The sequence below is a fragment of the Pinus tabuliformis genome, chromosome 8, assembly GCF_031772625.1.
Source record: "Pinus tabuliformis cultivar Carrire ecotype Pingquan chromosome 8, CPIR1, whole genome shotgun sequence".
Classification (NCBI taxonomy): domain Eukaryota; kingdom Viridiplantae; phylum Streptophyta; class Pinopsida; order Pinales; family Pinaceae; genus Pinus; species Pinus tabuliformis.
Genome location: NC_142294.1, coordinates 1218010755 through 1218024375, shown reverse-complemented (window position 1 = coordinate 1218024375; position 13621 = coordinate 1218010755). Strand labels below are relative to the sequence as shown.

At 39.6% G+C, this 13621-nt stretch overlaps 1 long non-coding RNA gene across 1 annotated transcript; it reads right to left on the bottom strand.

Moving 5' to 3' along the window:
- Positions 1–1677: 1677 nt before the first annotated feature.
- LOC149239777 (uncharacterized) lies at positions 1678–3183 on the bottom strand. Its single transcript, XR_016245467.1, has 2 exons — positions 1994–3183; positions 1678–1900 (listed from the first exon to the last, which is right to left on the bottom strand). It is a non-coding gene; the product is annotated as an uncharacterized LOC149239777 (long non-coding RNA).
- Between the last annotated feature and the right edge of the window lie 10438 nt (positions 3184–13621).

Here is a 13621-nt window from a genome sequence, read left to right as displayed (position 1 = left end):
TTTGTTTATCTCCTTATTTTTCCTAACAATTGTAATAAGATGCAGTGTTTTGATGGGGTAGTGCATATAGCAGAGCATGTGGGAAGAGAAGTTAAAGATTATTGGCATACTATACATCTATACTATGAAAGTATTAAGTAATATTACAATATTCATAAGGACTATTAAAAGGACCACTTAATATAATTTTTTTTTGCAAGAAATGCTAAGGTAACAGAGGCTAAGGAATATTAAAAAGACCATTTAAAGGTAATTGTTTTTTTGCAAGATATGCTAGTGTGACAGAGGACAATCAGTTGAGAGATGGAAGAGATGTTGTAACCTGGGTTGGTTCCATTCTGAATTCTTTCCAAGAGTTATGGGTTCTGCTAGACTGAAATTGTACTTACCTCTTTGGTCTTCTAGAGGGTTCAACCCTACTAGATACTGAAACCTTCTTCTCAATTCGTGAGGTGATGATGGGATAGCTCCCTTGTATTTTGTAATAGTTCTTATGCTACCTGCCCACAACCTCGTATATATGTTGTTTATTTATTTTTAATTTTTTTCAAAAAGAAAAAACAGTACCATCGCTATTCCTTTAGGAAATAAAATGGTACATATAGGAAAACAAGACAGAAATTGCTTTAAAAAAACTTCGCAGAGAAATCTTAATGGAAACTGCCAAGACCCTATGGAACCAACAGTAGCATTTCGTTGGTAATTCAGGATTACTTGAGCATTGTTCATCTTCAGCACCCAAACAATGAGGATGAATGTGTTTCAATTGGCACAAGTCTCTCCAATAAAGAGTAGGGTAATTTTTTATGAATCGGAGAAAAAATGGAACGAATAACTTATTCTGGAATCAAAATGGCTTGAAGCTTACAAGAACATGGTAGATCCTATTTGGAAGGGCTCAAGCACCTGTCCTTTATTCAAAAATTTTGTAGTTAGTATAGAATTAGTGCCCACCTGGGTGTTTTGTACATTTCATTTGGAAAAACGTGCAGTGACTATAGGATTTCTGTATTTATTAAATTCTCTGCCTATCTGATGTTTTCTCTGAGATGGTGACGGTCATTAATTTCTTTTTGAAGTTGAATCTCAGTTATCGTATTTTAGGTTTTCGGTGTTCAATTACATCGGCTATAATATACACTATATTATTTATGAACAGTGGATGAAAGGTGGCCAAGTGGTTGACAGAAAACCACGCCTCTTCTAATCAAGAAATTAAGAGACAAATTATAGAAGCTCTCAATTTAGTGTCTACTCATTCATGGCTATATCATCAATACCTGGTATGCATGGAGGTCTTTAGTCAGTTTTTCATTTCTTCTGTCGCAGTCAATATTTTTGTAAGGTTGAGAGTTGTAACCACAAGTCAGGGTAATTCATGGAGTTCTTTCAAGTTTCAATCACCTATGTATGTGACTATTTTTCTGATTAATGTCTATTAAAAAATGCTTTACTGATCTCTTGAATGAATATATGTGACAAATGAATTTTGCAAGCCTAAGGAACTGAACTACGGTACAATGTAAAATATTACAAAAAAAATATACAAATGAGATAGCAATATAGATATAGAACTAAAATTCTATAGCAATATAGATATAGAATTTATCTCAGGTAAGAAATTACATAATAAGTGCGTCATAGCAAGATGAAGAAGATAAAAAATTCAAGAATTACCTATAAGATTGAGTAGAGGCGTGAAGGCTTTTTGTAGAATGTGAATCATTCCATGAGTGGAGGAGGCGTGGAGGTTTCTTTGTTGATGTGAATGACATACTTGCTGACACTCATAATGTATCATTTTCAGAACCTTCATTGAAGAATATGGGGCTCCAAAGACTTGCCAAAACCATTTTAATTTTTACGATGCAGCTGAAGGAGTGGTTCTTGTCTCAAAAAGCTGTTGCAACATTGTTCCATCAGGTTTCACAAAAGATAAATTCAAATTTCATGCTATACGAGAAGAAAGAAAGAAGAAACTGTAGCATATTACATTGAATAAAGTGGAACATGCTCCATGGCAATCCAACAGCCTGCAGAAGAGCTATGTGAAATAGAAAATAGAACATTTAATTACTACCTTGAGTTAAACATCCTCATTTCATAAATATAGAAAGATGCTTATTAGCGGATGTAAGTATGACACTTGCTGAAAGCCCCATTTTCATCTTTACTCTTCACCCTTTTTGAGGTATCAGGAACTCCAAATACTTGCCAAAACCTGAGTGTTTCATCTGCTGCAGCTGATGCAACTATGTACCCATCAGGGCTCTGAAGAGGTAAGGCATAAGAAGGATCATGAGGACAAATCCATTCATAAAACGAAAGATGAATGCATAAGTACTCATAAAAATAAATCAATTTCCATACCTGTGCCAGATGAAGAACTCGAGAAGTATGACCTGTAAGTTCAGTAATCTTCACCATAGATGGGTACTTCCATAAGGTTAATTGGTTCTGACTAAATCCATGTGAACTCAGTAACTCACGTTCATGCCTATTCCAGAGTAATGAACAAAGTTGGGAATGAGTGTCTACGGTATTTAAGCAGGCACCTGTGTGAGTATTCCAAAACTTTATAGACCTGTCTGCACTCCCTCCACCAGATGCTAAAAGATTGCTTTGGAAGGGGCACCATGCCAAGGCCTTGACTGTTGCACAGTGTTCATCTAAGCGGTGGATATAGTGAGAGGTAGAATGATGGGATGCCATGCTCTGACCCCCCAAATGTACAGTAGATTGTCATTCCCCCCACTTGCAAGTTGTTTGCCAAAAAGAGACCATTTCAATCCACAAACTTCCTAGTCATGCCCTTTGTATGTTTGAACAATGTGCTCTCGCATATGAACATCATGATTGATTATGATCCCATCCTGTCCTCCTGTCGTAAGAATAGGACCATTCCAAGCAAGGGCACCAACACGTGCATGATGACCTTTCAATGCTCTTAACTACAATTTTATCCATTTCAAAATTTGGAGATTGCCACTACATTGGAATGAAAAAACCTTGAAGAGTCCCATCGCTATATAACAGAATTATTCAACCCAATGGCATTGTGTCTCCCATCAGGTGCCCAGCTAACACTAGTAACAGGGCCTTCTTCATCGTCTGCAATTAGAAGCTCCGATATAGAACTATTTGAAGCATCCCATAGGTATACAGTATTGCCAAGGGCTATGGACAACACAATGTTCAAACTCCAGTCTAGTAGGTTCAAGTAATAATCATTCACAAGGTCTGGTGCATCCAGAGTTCTATCTACAGACTATAATCAACATGGATAAGTTAAAATATTAAGAAAAAAAAAGTAAATGGCCCAAGGACAATTGTTTTGAGATGGGCATATCCAGTGTACTAATAACGAAAGCCCCAAATACTATTCTGTTTGACTGGACTCCAAGGGTATATTTAGAAACCCACATCAAGAAACTCTAAACAACGCTAAAGCTAGCAGATACAGAGGATATCCACAAACCTTCTGTATTGAACAGGGACGATTCTAGCCTAAAACTTAGCAATGTGCAAACCCTCGTCCAAACCCTTCTCCCTTCTCTTCGGTATAGAACAGGGACGATTCGAGCCTGAAACTTAGCAATGTGCAAACCCTTGTCCAAACCCTTCTCCCTTCTCTGTAGGTGCCCCGCCCTCCTCAGCACCAACTTCGCCCTCCTCGACACCCCCGCCCTCCTCGCATCAAACGCAGATATCCGCGCGCAGGACGGGTAACTAATACGTTAACTTTTTTTAATGTTTTATTAAATTTTTAAGGTTTTTTAATGTTTTATTACATTTTTAATTAAATTAGACGGTTGATATCTGTTCAACCATCTAACAATAGATCTGACGGCTACTATTAGGACAGAAATGCATTTTGGGGGGTTTATTTCAAAGGGAAACGCCTTACGGCGTAACAAGACTAAGGTTACAATATTCAATACCAAAAATAGATTATGACAGTGAACCCTAACAAGACTAAGGTTATGATCTTCAATACCAAACATAGACTTATCATTCTAAACATTAACAAGACCAAGGTTATGATCTTTAGTACTTCTAAGAACAATCATACTTCCATTTCATATCTACAGGGGATGAAGTAGAGAATCGAGATCGCTACAGCATATACATAGGTGGGGTTCCAATTCACTGGCAAGGAAGAGGCCTCAAAAAGATACAAGCCTTGACCTAAGTGATAGAAACTCAAGGGACAAAAAAGTTAAAAGTAAAGGGGCCAAGTCTTGCTCAAGACAAGCATTCCGTGAAAATGGTATATGGATTCCATGGCTCATGTTTTTAATATGTTTAGCCTACCGCCTTATACTTGGAAGTTGGTACCGAATGTATAGTGTTGAATAACTAATTGTTTTAGCTCCATGCTGTACACTTTAGAATTAATGCATGCATTTTACTTGCTTAGTTTCTATCTGACCATTTATCATTTGTTATAAACTATAATGCAATCATGTGACCAAGATGCTTACTTTTTGGAGGGGAATAATCAATAGACATTGTGCAAAGACCCTTTCAAAAGATGAAAGATTCCCCAACTATGTATATATAACTGTTATCCATTCATATTTACTTGTTATGTTTATTTTATTTGTAGCTCACTCCCATGTTTAGCAAGAGGAAACTTGCAGGAAAAATGGTTTCCAATAGAGGCTACTTCTTTCTTCTTTCTGTAACTATCTCCATCCTTGCTGAAGAAGCCATCACTCCATTTGAATAGATTCATAGAATGGGTGGCTATAACTTCTTCCTTAACGTCCAATTTAAGCTCAAATTACTAAACAAATGTTGTCAACAGGCTTTCTAGTCCATTCCACATATTATGATCTATTTGTAGGTGTAAAACTATGTCCGTTGCAAGATAATTGTTAATCAGCTAAGAACCACTTTTTAGGAGATGTATTTGTTTAAGACCTGAAATTATTATTATCATATACCCTATGGCGTATTTATTAAGAAAAAGATGAAGTAAAGAGACATCATTGCAACAGTGTTCCTTCCTTCAGAAACATCAACATGAAAACATGCAACTCCATTCTGTCCAAGCCTTGGAGAAGTACATCACTAACAATATATTTTGATCTGTTCTTGAAGTTCAGTCCAGAATTTCCTACGAGTTAACTATATTCTCTGACAAGAATCTTCCCATCCTAAAGCCAATTTGCTATTTACTTACAGTAGCATCTTGCATTTTAGACTTGGCCCATAATTCATAGGTATTAGGGACACTGAGTTGCATCATAGGCCTCTAGTTAGAAACAACTCCCATGTCTTCTACTTTAACATTGAACTTGGAATCCCTTTAAAATAAACTTTCTTGATTTAATTTGTTATTTAAAATAATCTATGAACTTCTATTATCATACTGTTCTCTTGTTTTACAGAAAACACTATGATGTGGGGGCTGCACAGATGATGTTTGGGAACAAACCCCTTGACAAAGATGGAGATGGAAAAAGACTAGGAAGAATAATATTTGATAGTGGTAGCTCCTACACATACTTCACAAATCAAGCTTATAGTGCTTTCCTTTCAGCTGTAAGTATCACAAATTACCCTTCCCTTGTACTATAAGGAATTTGTCTGTTTCTAATAATGCAATGCTGACAGGTTAAAGAAAACCTAGCTAGGAATCAGTTGGAGCAAGATTCATCAGACTCATTCCTACCACTCTGTTGGCGAGGGAAAAATAGGTTGAAGACATAAATTCTCTACAGACATAAATTCTAATTTAACATTGTAAAAGTTCAAATGAAATAAGCCTGATCCTTCAATCTGAGTCTATCACAATTTCATTGGTAAAAAACCAGGTTGCAAGATTTCATTGCCTCTATGGGTGAATGGCTCATCCAACAATATTCTGTTCACTGTGCTAGTTAATGATTGAAAGAAGATTTAGAAAACAGTAATTAAGTAAAGGGATATTTAACCGAGCAAATGAAAGATATGTGGTCAAGCTTTTAACTCTTTTACATGGCTTTCGAGAGTTGCCAATTGAAACTCCATAACATTACTACATGTATGGTTATGTCTGGCTATGCTACAGTATGTTTAATATAATGTTTACCATTTTTAGTTCAAAGAAAATTCCAAGGAGCTTGACAATCCTATCCTACTATTTTTCCTAGAAATTTGAAGCATAAATCTTTCAAATATACTCAAGAATTAATATCTTCAAAGTTATTAACAAATCTTGAAATTATTTCCAAAAGGAAACTTACAAATTAATCTAAAGGAGCTTTGTTTTGTCCTAGGAACTGAAAGTAGACCATAACTATTCACCTTATGCATTGCAAAAGAAAAGCGTGATAGAAAGCATAAGAGCAACTAAACAAACCACTACAATTTGTCAGTAATTTTAATTCTTTGACCAGGGTTGCCAAATTTGAGTGAGAATGTTAAAGAACATAGGTAATAAAAAGTCACCATAATACATGTCAACCACAAAAGCCTTAATTTGAAACAAAAACAAGGACTGCATCTCATATTGAGCATGATTACAGTTTGTGGAGCCCTTCATCCTATTCTTTTCTGAGTTTGGCTGCTTAGAGGCGTGACAACAGTAAGCCAAGCATAATGTCTTCCTAAATGATATACTTGTCCATGACGTTCCTCTATGATAAATGAGTACATTTTGTCATCGAAAATCACTACCATTGATGAAACGTCCTCACTTGTATTGGAATTTGGAATCACTGGTGGAGCATTAAGTTGAATAGCTTTGTGCTATAACTAATGTAATAGTAATTATGGTTTTTCCCCGACGATCTTCATGCATATACATAGTTCTTCCAGCTAGCAGCTTCAACACTATCATCTTCATCATCTTCGTCACTGTTGGAATTATTCTGGATTTTGAAAACCCCATCTCCAGACGTATAATCTTTACAACTGCTTCCATCTTTTAGCTAGTTTAACCATTTTTGTCTATGGGACACCTCTCCTATATTTGCATATTTTTCCAACAAAAACACCCGACTTTTCTTGTCTTTTATGTAGTTCCATGCTCTTTTGACTCCCCTACTTCCTTAAGTCTATACTAGATAACTGTACTTGCCTTAAAAGATTTCTCTCTACTTCAGATAACCTTTCCTATTCCCACACTTTCCCTCGTACAACGAGAAGCCCCATGCAGGCTCCAAATCTCTTAAGAAGGAAATATACACAATTTAGAGTTCACTTAAAACAGGGAACTGTCTTTTCAAGGTACTTGGAAAGACAAAAGGCCAACGTTATGGCATGCAAAGAAAGATGGGTTCCAGTTACTTGTTTCCTTACACCTCAAGTCAATAAGTCTTTCATCTTGGAAGGTTTCTTGCTTACAAGGTATTGCACAGACAACAAATGTTTTAATTTAATAGTTGTATGAAAAGTGGTCTACATATTAAAATGAAAGTCCCTTCAAATAGTCGTGAGGAAATCTAGCAGAAGTGTGGATAAGATTTATTTCCAAATACTAATCAGCCAAACTGTGGGACAATATTACGAAGAAACAAGCAAACAGAAAGAATGTCGAGGATGAAAAGATGCAAAATAATTAAAATTGAAAATCAGATGAACAATGATGTTTCAACTCCATTTACGCTTCGAACTTAGTACAGAGGAAATGTTTTATTATACAGACAAGCTAAGCAACAAATTTCATGATTAAACAGTGCAAATTGCTTCTGTAGTTTTCTGATATCCTAGATTTTTTTACAACCAGGTCTGCCCTGTAAACCATAGAAGTCTTTCATTTCTGGCTTTTACTACAGGTATTGTTTTATTTTTATTAGCAAAATAAAGTGTATCTATCAGAATTCAGATATTCGCGATAACATCTTAGATTTGGCATTTCCCTCAAACAAACATTGGGCGAGAATGGAACTTGAGGCATGCAGTTAACAATCTGAACAAGTGTGCTGCTTGAGTAAATGCTCAGTTCCTGATATGTCAGGAAACACACTATGTTACCAGAAATGGGATGCAAGAAACGGAAAGAGAAATAGATCCCGGCCCTAGAGGATTTGGGGGATGAGAAACATGTACCCTGTCCCCATATGAATATTAGACATATAAAATAGATTAGTAATGTACTAAGAACAGGAATTTTAACAAGAATTCTAGTTGAATTTGTTCTTACTGCAATTAAGCACTTAAACTCTGTAAACCCAATTCAAATTCCATGTGACCAAGGTTTTACGACTTGTTTGGTAATGAGACAAACATCTTAGACTACTATCAGGATTGGAATATACCTACTATTGCCAAGGTCTGTGGTTGTAGTCCTTAAACATGCCTCAGGTATCTTCCTTAGATTTCAAAAATTCTTAAAATGCGGTTGCCCAACCTGTAGTCCTACCCAGCTACAGTCTTCCCCTATTCTGGCAAAACCTTTAGAACATTATCTATTACTAGCCACGAGGGGAGAACCTGGTTGGTGAAAACCGGGCGTTGTTAGATCCCCACCCGGGTTTGACATTGCAAGCAGCGTCCCCACTGCGGTATGAACAAAGCATCTCAAGAAAACACTGTCAATTAGTATTTCCATCCAACAATAAGGACACCTGAATTGAACATGCCTGAACCTCAGCGGCTATACCTTAGTTCAGGGTAACTATCACAAGAAATCCACCCTTAACTGTAGCTGAAATTCACATAAAATCCAATGCAGATCGGGTAAAAAACATTATGCACACACATTCGCATATATTAAATCCAGTTACCTAACATAAATCAGAAACCATAACAGAAAGAAGGGCAAGAAACACTGACCGCTAAGAGTTTTCCAACCAGAAGACCTCTGAGCAGAAATCCCATGTGTGAAGCAGACGAGTACAAATATTGATATAACAGCACAAGGCTACGCAGCCCTCATGCAGGGAAGAAAGACACGAAACCAGGGAAGAAAGACACGTTTCGTCGGTTCAGTCATTGCGAAGAGTCTCATCGCCAGGAGGCCTGGCCTTTCATGCCCCATTGCCTCCTGGCCTTTCATGCCCCATAGCCAGATCCTCCCTCTATTTCTTCCAGCTGGTGGGAAAAAAAAACATTTTTTCGTGAAAAAAAAATATTAAACCAACGGCTGAAAACACCCCTCATGCAGGGAAGAAAGACACGAAACCAGGGAAGAAAGACACATTTCGTTGGTTCAGTCATTGCGAAGAGTTTCATCGCCAGGAGGCCTGGCCTTTCATGCCCCATTGCCTCCTGGCCTTTCATGCCCCATAGCCAGATCCTCCCTCTCTGTCTTCCAGCCGGTGGGAAAAAAAACATTTTTCCATGAAAAAAAAGATTAAACCAACGACTGAAAACACCCCAATCGTCTAACACAGAATCAATGGCTCAGGATCGCACACGTCACATTTTAGGGATGTCTTTCTCAGAGGGAACACCTTACGGCGTAAATATAGTTTGTTAATGCTTGCATGCATGTGACAACTATTATTTTATATAACTGAGAATTCACTCATGGATAATTGTTGCATGTCAGTTCTGTCAAAGACCCAGTTGAGATCAGATGTGGGACAGTGTACTATCAGATGCTTGACTATTTCTAGTAAGTAGTTTTTGCATGGTTTTGGAACTAGTGTCCTCAAGGATTGCGTAGTTGGACCATTGGTTAACTTGGTATGTTTGGAATTAATTGCATATGCTTTTCATATTATTTCCTAAGCAAACTACGCAAGGAAATAGGGATTGGACCATAGGTAAAGCCTTTATATACAGGGCTTGGTTGGTTCATGCGACATATCTTCATAGTTCATTGAGAACTGGATAGGTTGAGAGTTAATTATTTTTGTATTGTGAAGAGGATTTCCACTTGATTGATAATAAATGGTTGGGTTTTTATGCTGGTGCTTTCCCCTGGATATATCTTGTGTTATGTGTGATTATTTCTCTTGATCAATTATGCATGTTTCTACTTGATGTTGCTCATGAATTCGATTATGCTTCTGCTTAATGTTTTGTAGAAGTAGAACAAGTATTATGCTTTAGGACATTGCATATGTCAGTTTGATCTGCAGGTGAAATTTCTACATTCGCCACTGAATGGGGTTGTTTTCAATATACGGTGATGCCCTTTGGACTGAAGAATGCGCCTACGATATTTTCACGCATTGTGGTAGTGGCATTCAAGGAATTTATACACAAGTTCTTAGAGGTCTATCTTGATGACTGGACCATGTTCAGGCTGGTTAAAAAACACATAGCGAGCTTACAGTTAATGCTGGATACTTGCCGACGACACCAGATTGCACTAAACCTAAAGAAGTGTACTTTCCTCATCCCCTTCGGGAACCTGTTGGGACATGTGGTTTGTAAGCAAGGCCTAATGGTGGATCCGGCAAAGATCGTTGTCATACTTAATTTGCAGGCACTGTGAAGTGTCAAACAACTATGTGCCACATTGGGACACACAGGCTACTACCGGAATTTCATCAAAAGCTATGCCCAGATCATGGCTCCAATGGAACCATTGCTGAAGAAGGATTCTACGTATTCCTGGAATGAGGAATGCAACAAAAGTTTGGAAAAACTTAAGGAAAAGATGGCATCCACCCCTATATTGGTCTTTCCGAAATGGGACGTTGAATTTCATGTGCATGTCGACGCGTCGTGTATCATGTTGGGGGCGGTACTTACTCAACTAGGAGCAGAGGGAATTGATCATCCGATTGCATTCGCAAGTCGCCAGTTGTCAAAAGCTAAGAAGAATTACTCCACTACCGAGCGCGAGGGATTAGCGATTGTATACGCACTTCAAAAATACTGCCACTATCTGCTCGGAGGCCACTTTAAGATGTATACTAATGACTCTGCGCTAAGATACCTAGTGAATAAGCCTGTGTTGGGGGGGGCGTGAATTTGTAGGTGGTTGTTGTTATTCCAAGAATATGACTTCGAGGTCGTCGTAAAGCCGGGACGTCTAAACGCAAGCCCAGATCACCTATCCCAAATTGAGACCGGCAAAGAACCCACAAATTTAGAGGAAGGACTTCTGGATGCATAGCTGTATGCAGTGTGCATAGCGGATGGCCACTTTGAGGATATAATCCATTTCTTAACTACAGGAACCGCGCCGCAGGGATGTTCTGTTCAGCAAAAGAATGAATTGGTGATACGCACAACAGACTTTACCGTGATTGTAGGGCACCTCTACAAAATGGGCAACGACGAAATATTACGTAGGTATGTTTCGGAGTTTGAGCGAGGATAGATCCTGTCCGAAGCACATGGGGGGGTTGCTGGAAGACATTATGCAGGTTGTGCCACAGCCCAGAAGATTCTTCGCGCAGGACTATGGTGGCCAACCCTACATCAGGACTCGAAAGCATACTGTCGGGCCTGTGACGTCTGTCAACGAACTGGGAAACCATCACGGAGAGATGAAATGCCACTCCAGCCACAGATGATGCTACAGCCATTCGAGAAGTGGGAAATCGACTTTGTAGGACCTATCGCACTGCGAGGGAAGACGGGCACGCGCTATATCATCACCGCGACAGAATATTTGACTCGATGGGCAGAGGCACAGTTGGTTAAGGACTGCACGGCTGCGACAACTGCGAATTTTTTGTTCGAGAACGTACTGACAATGTTTGGATGTCCCAAAATTCTCATGAGCGATTGGGGAATGCATTTTTTGAATGAAATGATCAGCGCACTCACTGAGGAATTCTAGATATATCACCAACAAAGAATGCCATACCACCGCCAAGCGAATGGGATTGTTGAAGCATTCAAAAAAAAATTGGAGACTGTGTTGACCAAGGTCTGTAATGTGCAGCGAAATGACTGGGACTTGCGCATCCCTGTTGTGCTATGGGCATACCGAACCATGTGCAAGAAGTTGACAGGCTAGACGTTGTTTCGGTTAGTCTATGGCAAGGAGGTCGTTATGCCTATGGAATATATTGTGCCTAGTCTACGGATAGCAGCAATAACAAGTATGGCAGATCGTGGGGCTTTGGAGGAATGGCTCGCGCAGCTAGAGGAACTGAAGGAGGAACAGTTTTTGGCTGGATTCCATCAGCAAGTACAGAAACAGTGAGAGAAAGCCTGGCATGATCATCATATCAAGGTGCGCACCTTCAAGGAGAATGATCTAGTATTTCTATACGACAGTAAGTTCGAGAAATTCCCTGGCAAACTCTGAATGCATTGGTTGGGACCCTATGTCATCAAATAAGTTACTGATGGGGGCACAGTTCAGCTTGCCAAACTCAATGGAGACCCCTTCCCAGGAAGAGTGAATGGCAGTCACCTGAAGCTCTACATGGGCAGGCCGACTACCTGACTAACCGTTCGAGGGACAGTCTCACTGCTCCAGCCAGTTGAAAGAGAGTGTAGGACGATAAAACAGTCTGGGGGAAAGAGGCACGATTGCCAGGATACGCGTAGATTTGGCCAACCACAAAGGCCATGGTTGCACGACATGGTGTGCGCTGATGCGTTGCTAAAAGGAGACGTGACCATTGATGTCACTATTCCTGACAAGATGTCTGCATTATGGCAAAAGGGAGCAGGTAGCGGGCAATTAAGAGAAGCAGTACGAGCTAGATATGGAATGAGCGGCCACAGGGTTAACACGAGGACACCAGAACAAGCGGGAGCCAGTGAATTTGAAATTCGAAATGCTTATAAATCACAGAGGGGCATCCACCAGGCGACCTACACTTCTGGAAAACACAAGCTGGTTACAGATATGGAAATTTTCATTATCTCGGCATAAGGAGTAACCCCGAGGGTGGTGATATGGCCGATGGCCAGGCAGAAGTTTCTGAGGAACATGGTGTTGACAGCTGCGGACGCCACGTAGAGTTCAGCATCAACAGTAGGGGATGTATCGGAAAATGGGAGACACAAAGCAGAATTGGTTCGGATGTCGCCACCCCGCCCGGGGGGCAGGCTGGCGAACTACAATAGAAAAGATAAAGGATGGAAAGATGGAGACCACTGGTAGAAATGAAGTTAATAAGTCGTCTCTGAGGTACCTTGAGAATTGGGATCTCACAGACAGCAGCAAAGGTCTTGCAAAATTGCAACACAAGTTGCAGCAAACAGTGTGAAGAGTAGATACGAAGGTTGGAAGTGGCTGTAGTGGTACAAGGAGGTCCATATGCGGCTCCCCCGCTTGAGCTAAAATCCTATGAGGGGGTGTTCTGTTTTAACTGAGTAGAGTAGAATGAGCATTATCGGTCGCAAGAATTACTAGAAACAACGAAGCCGGAGTCAGACGAAGCATTGTAGGAGACAACAAAGGAACAACAGGACAACAAGCATCACTCAGAGGGAGGTGAACCGCGAAGCCAAGGCAGCATGTCTCATCGCACCAACGAGTGACTCGGGACGAGTCACGATGATTGTGTTGGGGGACTGTTGGGTAGTGGAGGTCCCGCGTAACAGTTTTGGGTCTGATAGCCTAGAAGTTAGGATAAAAAGATTGTAAACCTCCGAAATATGCAGAGCGCAAAATGTAAAAGGTCGAGTCAAAGGGTTGTCCACCCAAGAAATAATATAGAATAATAGGAATTAAGTTGGTCCACGGACCATAGAAAGGTATAAATAGAGCGAGGCTCTATGGGTAGAAGGCAGTTTTTGGGTATAAATCTTGTATCTGATAGGT